Below are 15,852 nucleotides of genomic sequence, written 5' to 3'. Positions count from 1 at the left end.
TCTGGAATTAAGGGCGCTTTATAAAATATAAATAATAATAATAATCTTTCCGTGTAAACTCAGCAAACGGTCAAGCGATGAGCGAGAAATCATTCATTTTGATCTTTCAACATGTTCTCAAATCGTCGTTCGTCATTCGCTAAAAATTCGCAGATCGCTTTGTGGAAACAATCTTTTAAAGGTTCACTCTATGTGAAAGATGGGCTTAAGCGATCTTAAAAATTATCGCAATGATCGCAATTGCCAACTTTTTCGTCTAAAATGCAAAATCGTTAAAATCGTTATCGCTTCGTGTAAACGCAGCATTACTGTATGTGTTTAAGAAACTCACCTCACCTCGCCCAGCACTGGCACAAAATCTTCCTTCTCTTGGCCATTGGCACACTGGGTCAATGCAAAGCAGCATACAATATATATAACTTATAAGCATGTTTTTGGATTTAAAATTGGGGGAGGAAACCTATAAATCGTATGCAGATGTTGTCCTTGATCAGGTTCTATCACTGGTCCCATTGCTACAAGGCACCATTGCTAACCATTGACCTTTACCACCAGGGCTGGCTCCAGGTTTTTGCGAGCCCTCATGCGACAGAGCCTTGTTCATCCACTACTCATCCATCATCCGCACACTATAGACATACACAAACACACATTACTGACACTGACTGACTGACTCTGACTGACACTGGCACAGACACTGACTGACTAACACAGACACTGACACACAGAACTAACAGCTCAGTCTTCTCCCTCTTCCTCTCTGTCGGCTTCTCTCCTCAATGTAAAGTTGAGGAGCTTTCAGTCATGTGATCATGTCCTACACCCTTTTCTCTCTCTGTGCAGGTCCTGCTCCATCTCCTGTATCTTCTGATGTTCAGAGCCCTCACCCTGCACTACACTGAACGGGCTGAACATTAGCACACTGGACCCCTTTCCCTTTCTGGACCCCGGCACTTATCCAGGTAGGCCCTGTGCTGACGCCGGCCCTGTTTACCACCTTACCTGACGTCTGGCCTGTTTAACCATGCTTCTGTATTTCCCACTCATCAGTCTACCGTGTAGTTGCCCAAAACAATTGTATCTTCAGTCTCCTCCTAGTTATTCTGGTGTCATCTACATTAGACATCACCCACGGAATAAAAAACTCCACTAGCTGTGGTCACCTAAATTGAGATATGCAAAGGATTTTTTTTTTCTTGCGAGGATTTGCTTGAAATGGTCGCCAGATTTTATATTTATTCAACAGCAAATTCATATTTATACAGGGACAGGACTCCTCTCCAAAGATAGGAGTCCCTGCTTCTGTACACTGTATGCCCTTACTGCTCAGTTAACATTTGCTGGACTGCTGTAATGTTACTATTGTCAGTCATTATAAAGCAAAGCGCCCAGAAGACATAGACATATTTTCTTTTTCTTTTATTGTCCCTGTATTCCCACAGTGTGTTACTACTCGATGCTGCAAGGGACATGACAGTAATAACCACACACAGACGCGCGTCTCATAAATCTGCTCCATTAGACATCTGCCATCTGTTTATTACCACAAACATATAGATTATTGGAAGACACATTATGATACAAAGTAGGGAAGAAGTAGTTAACAATGGAGACGTCCCATCTGGAACTGGTTAACACCGCCGCACGTATACGTTCAACACATGTGGTAAGTAAAGATGAAGCATTCTGACCAGTAGAGATTGCAGGAAGCTCTGGGTGGCCCATTGGAGAGAGCGGCAGTCTGCTTTTGCTGCTCTTATTACACAAAGCGACGGCCAGCAGATCGCTATGACCGTTTTTTCAACACGTTTAAAGACAATGATCAGCCGACATTATGCATGTCGGCTGATCGTGGCCCTTTTATGCTGCGTTTACACGAAGCGATAATTCGCCCAATCGATCGTTTAACGATTTTGAAGCAACAATTTGATTTTTATAACGATCAGCTTTTAGACTAATAAATCGTTAGATAATTCGTTAGAAAAATCGTTATTGCGATCGTTTTTAAGATCGCTTAAGCCCATCTCACACATTGGGTGATCTGCAAATTTTTTATTTTAGCGAACGACTAAAAGAGATTTGAGAACACGTTGAAAGATAACAATGAACGATTTTTCGCTCGTTGCTTGATCGCTCACTGTTAGAGATGAGCGAACCGGGTTCGGGTTCAAGTCGATCCCGAACGTTCGGCATTTGATTAGCGGTGGCTGCTGAACTTGGATAAAGCTCTAAGGTTGTCTGGAAAACATGGATACAGCCAATGACTATATCCATGTTTTCCTCATAGCCTTAGGGCTTTATCCAACTTCAGCAGCCACCGCTAATCAAATGCCGAAAGTTCGGGTTCGGATCGACTCGAGCATGCTCCAGGTTCACTCATCTCTACTCACTGTGTTTACACGATTATCGCTCAAATCGTTATTGCGAAAATTCGAACGATAATCAGCATTAACACTACCTATTACACCAAGTGATCATCAGCTGTAGAGGCCGATAATCGGCCAAATAGAATCGATAATCACTTGGCCTTGTATTGTGCAATCCTTGTGAAAAGCCCCCCCCCCCCCCCACCCCCGCAACCAAAAGCAGCGACGGAGTCTAGTTATAGCAATCAAATACACATAATAGACACACTCATCTCGTTCTGATCCCGGGAAAGCAATTCCCTACGGTTTTCTCTTTCAAGAATTGTTTGTTTACGTCTTCACCAGATCTAACTTCTCAGCTATAAAATAGCGATAGGAGTCTCGGCAGTGCATGAATGGTAGCTGTGTGTAAGGAATAAATGTCACCAGCCGGCTTTATTATCTCCAGGAATGAATCCCATACTCGGGCCTTTGTGAGCTCGGGTAATAATAATAGCTTTGCCTCGCACTATAAATTCCATGTGAAAACACACACAGCTTCTCTGTGATTCCAATCAATCGCCATGATAGTGTGCGAGCGGCGGTGGAGGTGTGAAAGGTGCCAGCTGAGGCGGTTTTATTAGCATACACCTCATCAGATCTGCATGTTAGAGTGTGTCTGCAGCCCCGGCAGGACGGCCGAGAGGTGTTAATCAGTTTTCACCACCCGTTAATGAGACTCATCTCTACAGGGAAATTGATTTTCTTTTGGCTTGCTCCTTCTAGAAGACGGATCTTCTCGCCATTAAATCCGGCTCCTCATCATGCAAGGCTCATTATATAGATACATGTGCCCGGGAAGGCTTCGTCTTCCAGCGCACTCCAGACCCCAGGCCTTGCATCATCATCTCTCAGCCTCTCCAGCAGGTATCAGGTGCAGGCACTTGATGAAGCCGAGCATCTCAAGGGTACTTGGTGGATGGATTTGACACACTTGTTTAGACTGGCTGCGGAGGCCGACATTGGAGGTGCACTTCATACGTCTCCAAGGAATAAAGCGAGCAGGTCGCAGCATGTTCTATGTCTCCCTACACCTAAAGGAACTCTCACAGCCCCAACCAGAACATAATACCATATGTGCACAACCTGCTCACAAACTCCATTATATTAGGTGATAATTCTCTATAAAATGGCAGGGAAATTTCCTTTTATGTTGTTTAAAAGTCTAAAATGATGCTAAACTTAGAAAGTGCTTGGTGAGATACTGTAGACAAGACAGAATGTCTACCTCCTCCTCCTGTAGAAAAAACACCAGGGCAGAGCACGGGACCCCGAAAGGGAAGAAGGCAACGGAGATGTTCCACAGCAATGTTCTCAGGAGTACTAGGCCATGAACAATATCTGACATATTACAGGCAATGACATAGATTAAGGGTTAAAACATACTATTAAAGGAGAAGTCCAGCGAAAATTTTATTAAAGTATTGTATTGCCCCCCAAAAGTTGTACAAATCACCAATATACACTTATTACAGGAAAGGCAGATAAAGTGCTTTTTCCCTGTACTTACTACTGCATCAAGGCTTCACTTCCTGGATAACATGGTGATGTCACTTCCTGGATAACATGGTGATGTCACCACCCGACTCCCAGAGCTGTGCGGGCTGTGGCTGCTGGAGAGGATGATGGCAGGGGGATGCTCAGTGTCCCTCCAGTGCCCTGTGTCCCTCAGTGTCCCCCGGGTGGTGACCTCACCATTTTATCCAGGAAGTGACATCACCATGTTATCCAGGAAGTGACATCACCATGTTATCCAGGAAGTGACATCACCATGTTATCCAGGAAGTGACATCACCATGTTATCCAGGAAGTGACATCACCATGTTATCCAGGAAGTGACGCCTTGATGCAGTAGTAAGTGCAGGGAAAAAAGCTCTTTATGAACATTTCCCGTAATAAGTGTATATTGGTGATTTGTATAACTTTTGGGGGGCAATACAATACTTTAATAAAATTTTCGCTGGACTTCTCCTTTAACTAGCATAATAGTGTAGTTAAGAGGTTACTAATATATATTTCCCAGCTATATAAGAAGGTTTAGGGGTTAATAATAAACATTGCTTATTGTTCTATGGTGTTCAAGGGGTTATTAATATCACTTAGAGATCAAGGGAGGTTAATGGGTTAATAATGAACATTCCCTTATCTAGTGAGGTTTAGAGGTTAATAATGAATCTAACCTATAAAGCTCGGCTGGGTTTAGGGGTTAATAATGAATATTACCTAGAGACCTATGGAGGTTTAGGGGTTAATAGGTGGAACATTATTTATTGATGTAGATTGCTTTATATGTCTCGGGTGACTTTGGGGTTAATATTTGTGGTCACGTTTCCATAGACTTTAGTGTAGCACATTGTTATACTATGGACGTGTTTTATACCTATTTTACTCTTGTCTTTTGCTTTGATTGTTCTGTGCGTGAACATACTGTAGTCTCAGTTATATTATATGTGGTGGTGGTGCAGCAGTTTAGAGGTTAATGCATTCCCTGGCTGGTGTTCTAGAACTCTCAATCCTTTCTTTGGCAGCTGTAGATATAGATGTAAATGTAGAGGAAGAAGAAGTGTGTGTAAAATATATATTTTTGGTCTTCCTGATTTAATATAAGAGCTGTGCTATGGCACTGTCTGCCAGACATCTTCCCCTGCTGCCCCCTGCTCTCCTACCTCTCATGCTGCTTCACTAGAACACTAAGAAACTGCACCAGAAAAGGAGGTGACGTGTAATATCACAAACAACCTCAGGACAGGGGTGGCGCTGTTTTTGGCAAGACTTTAGCTGTGCTTTTCTTTATCCTGGATAACCCCTTTAAGGGTACTTCATTTAAAAAAAAATCTTTTAAATAAACTGGTGCCAGAAGGTGCCAGAGAATTGTAATTTACTTCTATTAAAAAATCTTAAATCTTCCACTACCTATCAGCTGCTGTATGTCCTGCAGGAACTTGTATTCTTTCTTTCCAGTCTGGAGAGCAGGAGAGGTTTTCTATGGGGATTTGCTACTGCTCTGGACAGTTCCTGACATGGACAGAGGTGGCAGCAGAGAGCATTGCCTCAGACTGGAAAGAATACACCACTTCCTGCAGGACATACAGTAGCTGATAAGTACTGGAAGATTTGAGATTTTTTAATAGAAGTAATTGACAATCTCTCACAGTTTCTGCCACAAGTTGATTTGAAAGAATAAAAAAAAATTGTTAACTACCCGTTTAAGGGAGAAATTTAGGCAATATTCAGAGAAATCCCTATATGCATTACATATAGAGGTAAACTGATGGACGGGGGATGGGGTTTGGCCTTCTCCTGCACCTAATTTTTAAAACTTTTTCCCTGTAGAAAGCAAAGAAAAATAAAAAAAGCAAAAAAAATATTTTTTTTAAATTGTGAGACATCGGATTTCTGCTGTAACCCGCTCCGCCTTCACTAATACAGGAGACTGCTATGTGGCTGGGATAATGGTCTTCTGCTGGATTTTGACAAGTACAAATATAATTTAGTTGAGTAGAGAGACTGATCGCCCTGAAGTCCGGCGATTGTCCGTGAATAGACTCTCTTAGTGCAGATTCACTTTCCCCAATGCTGTGAATTATTTGTTTACCAGAACATCAGTCTTCTAATGCGGCATCATTACAATGACTGCTCTTTATGCAGTATACGCCATCCGTCCCCATGTATCTTCATTACTTGTCTCTCCGGCAATGAGATGTCGGCGTATAATAGACGTGGGTGAAATATCTTGATATACTCACAGATTATAGTAAAATATAACTAGGAATTGCTATGGTGTTTAAAGCTTAAAAAAAACCTTATTGGGTTAAATAACTTAAAGGAATAGTCCTGGGAAACTAGTGAAAAGGCAAGAAGGCAGGGGTGGTGGCGCAGGAACATAGCAAAAATACAAATACTTACCCATCCCTGTGCCTCATTGCACCATTCTTGGGGCTCGCTGACTACCATCAGCTGTCATTTTTTGGATTGCCTGCTCAGCCAGTCAGTGAGTGGAGTGGTGTCCCGCCCCAGTCACTGATTGGCTGAGCAGGCATTCATTAACAGGGCCGTGAGGTTGCAGCTGGAGGAGCTGCAGGAGACCGGCAGTTGTTAGTGAAACCGACACTACGGGGCACAGGGATGACTAAGTTGTATACTTTATTTTTTATGTTCCCGCACAACATACACATCCCCCACCCCCCTTTCTGCCTTTTTTATTTCATTTTTTTTTTTTTTTCATGGAACTTCTTTAAATATATGGAGAATTTCTTGTAGACATCAGGCGTGTGTACAGAGCCTGGATAGCCGCACGTAGCGCCCCAAGGTTTTATGATGTAGAGCCTTAGGCTATGTTTTAGTTAGTATTTAGTTAGTATTAAGCTATATTTTGGTTAGTATTTCTGTCAGTCTTGTAGCCAAAACAGAAAAAAATAGAATATGTTCTATATGTGTATATAGCCCGGGGCACCTATTACTAAATTATTCTTCTTTCAAAGCAATGCTTGTAGGGTAGAGAATCTCTATAATCAATATAATGCCATAGTTTCTTTCCTTCTAGATTCCATGTTTCCGCAGCTCCATTCATTCTCTATGGAATAGCGGGAAAGATTCCAGTGTTGTACTCGGTTCTTTGATTGCCGTACTGTTCTTCCCCCCCCCATGGATATGATCACTTTGAACTGTGACCCTGCTGTTGCCAGGCAACAGTGCAGACCCATCCCTGCAATTCACTTTGGTTGCATGTGCAGTGGCGGCCAACTACCAATACTAATGGGACAGATCAAGAAATTGATAATGGATGCCCAAAGGCGGTCTGTAACCAAGGGCAACAGGTTACCAAAACAATGCAGGCATATGAGGTATAAGTAGAACCTCCTAAGGGTGGGTTCACACTATGGAATCCGCGCGGATAGATTCCGTCGTTCGTGGCGGTGCGCCTCTGCATCGGCTTCACAGACACCATACTATGGCCAGGCGGATTCCGCCCTCCGCTAAAAGATTTAAGGGTGGGTTCATACTACGGAATCCGTACGGATAAGTTCCGGCGGATTCCAACGTTCGTTCCCTTTCACGACGGCACGCCTCTCCCATGGCTCCATAAACCCCATTCTATGGTTGGGCCAATTCCGCTGTCCGCTGAAAGAATTGACATGTCAATTCTTTCGGTGGACAGCGGAATCAGCCCGGCCATAGAATGAGGTGTAGGGCATGGGCGGAGAGGCGTGCTGCCGTGAGCGGGTACAAGTGACAGAATCTGCCGGAACTTATCCATACAGATTCCGCAGTGTGAACCCACCCTTAGTTCTTTAAGTGTAGGGCGGAATCCGCCTGGCCATAGAATGGTGTCTATGGCATGGGAGGAGAGGCGTGCCGACGTGAGCGGGTACAAGTGACGGAATCCGCCAGAACTTATCTGCACGGATTCCGTAGTGTAAACCCACCCTCAGAAGGGTCAGACTTATTGAATTTCAGCTGCTTAATCCTTTTGTTCTCTGAAAGATGTGCTGCCGCCAGATGAGTCCTATCCAGACCTTTAAGTCTTGGGGCATTGTGACACTACGACCAAGGCACAAATGGGTCACCCTAAGCTCTGGGGGCCAATCTATGTTAAAATTGTATTTTTAATGTGAATGCCCTTAAAGGAGAAGTCTGAGGCTCCAATTATTTTTTGGAAAAGGCAGGGGTGGGGAGGGAACATAATAACCACAACTACTAACATGTCCCTGTGCCTGTCCAGCGCTGGATGACCGCTCAGGGACCCCCGCATGACCCAGCTGAGTGACAGCCGGCCTGGCCAGTCAGTGACTGGGGCGGGACGCCGCTCCAGTCACTGGTTAGCTGAGTGGGCCGTCCATCCGCCGAGTCGAGTATTTTCCCTCGAAAACATCATGTCAAATCATCATGACAGGGAATGCCTTCCGGTGGGGGTCCGGGAGTTGGTGAGGTGGTGAGAGGCACGGGGAGAGGTACGTGGTGCTTGGTTATTATGTTCCCCTCTGCCTCTGATGGCTGAAAATTTTTCAAAATCACCGGACTTCCCCTTTAAATTAGCTATAAACCTAACACCATGAATTTTATGGACCATGGCCTGTATCGTCCTTCACGACTAAATATAGAGCAAATTAGCAACTTACCCCCAAATGTAAGTACTAAGCCTAATTGACAGATATACATTAAAATACAACAATGAAGTAAGAAAAATACATAATTTCCACCATAGAATAGTTTTCCAGTACAAGAACCCCACAGTGTTAAGTGCAGAAAATGACATGGTCACCGAATCTTGCAGAGATTTACAACTCATCCATGGATAATGCTAAACGGAGGTTAATTTAGGACAAGGTGGCTGTAAATAACACATGGGTCCTGGCTGTGTAGGGGGAGGGCACGGCACAGCGTAAAAAAAGGAATCATCAACGTCTCTAGATCGCTGGCATCACTGAGGGTTACTATAAAGCCTTGGGTCAGGTTCACATGGGCAGCTTTCATGTGTCTTTTTTTATTTTTAGCTAAGCCATGAAGTACTTATAAAAAAGGAGATAATCAATTCTTTTCTATTTTTCTTCCTTTAAAGAGGTATTCCCATTATATGGCTATGTTCACACAATGTATATTTTCGTAAAAGTATGGCCGTTGTTGCCTATTGCAACAACGGCCGTGATCTATACGAAAACATACGCGCCGTTGCCGCCTATGGAATCTTGGCCGGAGTGTATACACTGTCATGTCAGTTTTCTGCGGCCACTATTCATTAAATAGGCTGTGGGGAGGACTGCACGGACATGGTTAGCAATTGTTGCTATTCCATGTAGCGATGTGCGTCCGGCACCCAATGTTTTAGGTCAGGACCTAAAGAAACAATCAGCCGATGATCGTTTCATCGGCTGATCTGATTCAACCGATTGTCACTCCATGTAATAGGGCTCAGTTCACACTACTTTCAAAGGCTTACTTTTGTTCCTTAGTGAGATATGGATTAGGAGCGCTATGAGATTGGATGGTAAGAAAAAAACATGACACCAGATACCATGATGGAACCCAATATAACCCAATTTTAAGGCTAAAGCTACAAGGCAATTACTGATCATGTGACTAGTAACCATTATGTCTCACTACCTGTATGAGGGATGGAATGGGGCGACCAGGCAGTGTGGCATGGTGGTACCTGGTTGTGCGACCAGGAATCGGAGTGTAGCCCTAGCCTTAATCAATGGCACAATTGTTACCAGGTCCAGCCCGGCCATCAAGGTTTCCATTCTGACAGAAGACATGAATGCAGTGTGACTAGAGCCTAAGGATATGTTCGCACATGGATTCTGCCACAGAATTGTGTGAAATCTGCATCCTTACGTCGTCAACGTTAATTTGCATCATATGTCACAGAGTGTGAATTTTAAATTCCATATTGTGGAAATAGAAGGAGTGAGATTCACGTTCACATAGAAACTAGTGGAAAACATGTTGGGTAGCTTATAATGGGGCTAGCGCTGAATAATGAGAATCCACGGCCAAGTCTATGGCAGAATTACAGAGATATGATATTCAGTCTGGGGGAGGGTCCTGTCTCCCTTCTCTTTGGGAGGGATGCTTGGAACTGAACAAAACCTTCGGAGTTGAATTACATCCTGGGGACCTGTTCCTACCCAATATTCTAAGGAGATAGAGGGGGAGTGTGTGGAGTTACAGACAGAGAAGTAAAGAGAAAGGCTGTTGGGAGAAGTTGGATAAGTGCCGCATTTCTATCCTAGGACACTTAAAGTGGCCATCCAAAGGAGATTGGGAGGTTTGACCTCCGTAGCCGCACAGTAGAGGAAGAGATGACATGACTAGGGATAATGTAAATCTTCCCATAAATCTCACCTGCCTAACACAACAAGAAGTGGGGCGACACCTTAAAAACATTAAAATCCATAAGTCACAGGGCCCAGAAGGTATCCATCATAGAGTTTTGTAGGAATTAAAGCCACAATCTGACCCCCCCCCCCCCCCCCCCAAACCGCTTGTACCTTCAGATAGCTGCTTTTAATCCAAGATCTGTCCTGGGGTCCGTTTGGCAGGTGATGCAGTTATTGTCCTAAAAAACAACTTTTAATCCGGCAGCGCTGTGTCTAACGTCCGGGGCTTACATTTGTATATGCATTAGGCTGGCACAACCTCTCTGTCCTTCCTCCCCACCCTCCTCATCATTAGGAATGCTCCAGGCAGATTGCTTCCTATTCCTCAGCTGTGGCAGCCCGGCACATGGGCTGGATCGCTAAGACACATGTGCAAAGCTCAAACAGCAGTAAATGTCCCTGGATCATTCCTAATAATGAGGAGGGTGGGGAGGAAGGACAGAGAGGTTGTGCCAGCCTAATGCATATACAAATGTAAGCCCCGGCCGTTAGAGACAGCGCTATAGGATTAAAAGTTCTTTTTAGGACAATAACTGCATCACCTGCCGAACAGACCCCAGGACAGATCTTGGATTAAAAGCAGCTATCCAAAGGTACAAGTGGTTTGGGGGGGGTCAGATTGTGGGTACAGAGTCGCTTTAAGTACTGTGTTAGGCAGGCCCCTATTCCTAATATGTAAAGATTCTATAATAACAGGGATTGTTCCACAGGGCTGGCGCATAGCTAATGTGGTACCAATTTTCAAGAAGGGGTCAAAGAGTGATCCTGGAAACTATAGGCCTGTAAGTCTAACATTTATAGTGGGTAAAGTATTTGAAGGATTTGTAAGAGATGCTATACTGGAGTATCTTAATGAAAATAATCTTATAACGCAGCACCAGCATGGATTTATGAGGGATCGGTCCTGTCAGACTAATCTGATCGGCTTCTATGAAGAGGTCAGTTATAGACTGGACCTGGGAGAGGCTGTGGACGTTGTGTATCTGGGGGAGGCTGGGGATGTTGTGTATCTGGGGGAGGCTGTGGATGTTGTGTATCTGGACTTTTCAAAGGCATTTGATACTGTGCCGCATGAAAGGTTGGTCTACAAAATGAGGATACTGGGACTAAGGGAAAACATATGCAAAAGGGAAAGTAACTGGTTGAGTGATAGAAAACAGAAGGTGGTCATTGATGGAACATATTCAGATTGGGTTATAGTTTCTAGTGGGGTACTACAGGGGTCCTTGTTGTCCTTTTTATTATTTTTAATTAATAACCTTGTAGAGGGGCTACAGAGTAGAATCTCCACTTTTGCAGATGATACTAAACTGGGTAAAGTAATCAGCACAGAGGAGGATAATATCATATTACAGAAAGATTTGTAAAAGCTGGAGGCTTGGGCGGAGAAATGGCAAATGAAGGTTAATGTAGATAAATGTAAGGTTATGCACTTGGGCCGTAGAAATAATAAGTACAGTTATCTGCTAAATAATAAAACACTGGGTAAAACTACTTCCGAAAAGGACCTGGGGGTATTGGTGGACAGTAAACTCAACGCTAGTGATCAGTGCCAGGCAGCAGCTGCTAAGGCTAATAAAATAATGGGATGCATCAAAAGAGGTATAGATGCTAAGGATGAGAACATACTGTAGTTTTGCCTCTTTATAAATCTCTGGTCAGACCACACATAGAATACTGTGTACAGTTTTGGGCACTGGTATATAAGAAGGACACAGCTGAACAGGAGCGGGTACAGAGGAGGGTGACAAAAGTCATTAAGGGAATGGGTGGGTTACAGTACCAAGACTAGATTATCAAGCTTGGGGTTATTTACGCTAGAAAAACGAAGTCTTAGGGGCGATCTGATTACAATGTACAAATATATGAATGGACAGTACAGAGATCTTTGTAGTGAAGGGGGAAAGAAGATTTCACCATCAGCACAGATGCAGATTCTTTACTGTAAGAGCAGTGAGACTATAGAACTCTCTGCCACATGATGTTGTCATGTCTTGGGTACGGAGGCTGATACCCTCCCTCAGGCGATCTCTTACTTGTCCCCTGTCCTGTTAGCCTTATCTTGGAGTACCCCTTTAAGGGCTTCAGGCCAGACCTAGAGGCCAAGTGGCTGCCAAGTTACTATTTACCCAGTGAACCAACACCCCACAGTTTAGCTGCAATGTTTTGTTGAGAGTTAGAGCGATGGAGACTTTGCTGTAGCGATCGTCGTGCTCCAGCTATTTAATTACTGTGAATTAAGGAGACTCTGCCTCCATTTCTTGGATGATATCCTTGTTTGAGTACAGAACTATCTTTCTGTACATTTCTACTATACCAGTTTCTGACTTATTATCTGCACTAAAACACTAAGGGCCCCCAATGCACACCATGTAACAGAGTGACCCCAGGGGGATGGTCATCAATGATACCATTTGTAAATCCCCCCCTCCAATGAGGCATAGGATACCCCTTTAAAAATCTGCTACAGGAGTAAGGAAAATAATTGAGAACTTATCTTGGGAGGATAGATGCCTGGGATTACCGGTGCATATACTGTAAGTAATGTCTCCCACTGTTATATATGATTGCAGATGACATAGCATACAATTAACATACATACTCGGATCTTACCATAAGGATCTTACATAGGACAAATCCCCCCTCCATGTTGCCCCCAGTATATAAAGAATTGACTGGGAAACTATATCACCTGCCTTTGTATAATATCAGCATCACATTGAGTCATATAAATTGACATTGGTAGTGTATGTTGTAGGATACACATGCAGTATATGTATGTATAATACATACAGCATAGGGCCGGGTTCACACTGCGTATAACTATGGCAGTTCTGTGGCCAGTGTTACTGAAGATCATCCCGGCCGGTACTGCAGTATCGGCCGAATGATCTTCATTTCTGCTGAATTCGGATGCAGGCGTACCCGTGTGCGCCCACATCCCAATTCACCAATGCACACAATGGAGCATGCGGCCAGAGCCGCACGCTCCATTGTGTGAACTGAAATGCATTGAATAGTGGCCGCAGAAAACTGACATGTCAGTTTTTCATGCGGCCAGATGGAATCCCAGCCGGAGCGGATACTATGTGCATACGCTCCTGACGAGATTCCATTCATTTAAATGCCACGTATGTCTTGTATAAATCACGACCGTTGTTGCAAATTGCAACAAGGGCCATGATTTATGTAAAACAAATTGTGTGAACATGGCCTAAAAAATGGTATAAAATACAGATAAAAAAAATATCTTTTCAGGAGTGTGAAATACACATGCATCTGAATATGAATAGCCATACCTCCATAGATACAGAAGCATATGACCTAGAATACAACCCCCGGGTTCTCGGCTTCTGACTCTATTCATGTCACATACATATGGAATAAAAGACACGTTCATGATTGTTAAAGCAGATCTGTCCTCATCCTTTGCTGCCCCCACGCACCCCTTTATTTGTGTAGCTGCTGCCTCATTGAATGGGAGTGTTGTTTTCCTATTAACATTGGATGTGACATCCCTTTCATCCTCTCGGCGTTTCATCAGTACCGAGCCAAAAAGATTCATTTGAGGAAGAATTTGCAGGTCACTAAATATTACCAAGAACAATGGCTGATTTTCATAAAGGATTGTGCCAGGGCCGTCTCTTGTGTAATCTATAAAAGCACAGCTCAGTGCATTAGCCAGGTATTCAGAGCTCCAGCTACCTTATTATCCCTCACATCAATGGAAGTTTTCTATTGGCAGCTCTGTCAATAAGGTTTGGATGCAGGACTCTACATAGACATTGCTCATCACTTTCTGGAGGAGAAGCCGGAGTTCACTTTGGCAGAACATTCTTTATCCTCAATCACTGACTGACAAATGTGGGAGCATCCCGTCTTTAATAAATAGATATATTAGGCAGCTTTGTGTTCAAATTGATGCAAAATAACATAATAAACCCCTTAGATGCCGCAGGACTAAAAAAGGAAAAGTTCAAGAAATCATATAACTAGAAATGAGCGAAGCAGACGCAAATTCGTTTCGCGAGCTTCACAAATTCTCGGTCAAACTCATTAAGATTTACAAATCGAATCTTAACGAATTTCATTAAAACAGCCAAAACTATAGTAGCTACAATACTGGGACAATTACAGAAGGGTGAATTTGTTGATGCATGTTGTTGTAAAAGCGACAAAATTCTGAAAATCACAATTTAAAAACATGTCAATCAGCCAGTCACTCATCCAATTTCCACCATTCCTCTCCTCTCTGTCCCTATATCGCTCTGTTAGTCTCTCCCTGCTCTGCTGTAACTGCCTGCTGCCATCCGGCTCTCTCTTCCACACACAGCCGACTGGCCGCCCCTGTAACCAAACCGCCTTATATAGAGGGGGAGGGGTCTGCAGCTGATTGGACGGGCACTAGGGATTATGGTTAATCCCTTTCTCACACCCAGCAATGCTTCGGACAGCATGTGCGGCCACCATTTTGTTTTTTTGCAAATTTGCTTTTGCAGAACGAAGTAAATTGACAGCACGATTCACAGCGAATCCAGATTCGCTCATCTCTACGTATAACTCATACACAGGTCATACACCTTCAATAACGGACATCCAAACAATCGTCTGGTTGTTAGTTATCTCTTCTTTCCTCATCATATACAGGAACGTTCTGCAAGGTCGAGCGTTTCTGTGTTCTCTATGGGGGGGGGGGGGGGGGGGAGGTGTAAGCAGTCTGGCTGCAGCTTATCTCTTCAAGAACAAAGGGGTCTGGCAGTGATTTTCCTTCAAGCCCAATCCCCATCTCCATCGTCATCAATCAGTGGGTATGTCCGACAAAGGTGTAAGGTTTATGGAGACCGTTACCACCATACTGAAAAAGAAATGATTCTATATTCACCAGGAAAAGCTCTGAAATATCCAATGAACAGATGCCTTCAATTCACCTGTAGCCTCACTAGCAACCATATAAAATAAATGTAAAAAATGTATAAAATGTATGGAATAGAGCAGTCTTCTGCAATATCCCATACAACGAATGGATGTAAAGCCCAATGAATCCAAAAATGATGCCTGTTGGGTAATAAGGATGAAATTAATGTCTACCTGACAGCTTTCCCAGGGCCTGGTGGTTATCAACTCCTCCACACTCTTCACATAACCCTTAGGACAAATCTTGAGCTTCTTGTTTGCCAACAACATAGTTGTAACAAAATCCCATACACAGTGTCCTGATACCTGTATTCCAACCTAATGTTGTCGTGTGGCTGAGAAATACCTTACTGAGTGACAAACTATGTTTGGGTATTGTATGTTGTTTGTAAATGGTGCTTATTTATCTGTTACTATTAGTTTAAAGAATATTCACATGATCTGCTGTTCAAATGGAACTTCCTGTTGACATCTCAACATAGGACGTAGGAAGTGCCAGCTCAGCCAATCACTGGCCTAGGTGGGCCATGGGTGTTGCCATTGATTGGCTGAGCAGCATGTTGAGATTTCACCAATAAGTGGATAGCAGCACAGACTGGGGAGCCATTGGAAAAGCAGTAGGGTGAGTACCCCTCATTTTTTTTTTATTTTAA

At 43.5% G+C, this 15,852-nt stretch overlaps 1 protein-coding gene across 5 annotated transcripts in view; it reads right to left on the bottom strand.

Annotated features, from left to right (window-relative positions):
• LOC138796073 (ephrin type-A receptor 3-like) overlaps positions 1–15,852 on the bottom strand; it is a 195,604-nt gene that overhangs the window by 66,921 nt on the left and 112,831 nt on the right. The window lies entirely within an intron of this gene.

This window comes from Dendropsophus ebraccatus, chromosome 6 (genome assembly GCF_027789765.1).
Source record: "Dendropsophus ebraccatus isolate aDenEbr1 chromosome 6, aDenEbr1.pat, whole genome shotgun sequence".
Taxonomy (NCBI): Eukaryota; Metazoa; Chordata; class Amphibia; order Anura; family Hylidae; genus Dendropsophus; species Dendropsophus ebraccatus.
The sequence above is the reverse complement of the archived record's forward strand: the minus strand, read 5'-3'. Positions and strand labels throughout refer to the sequence as shown.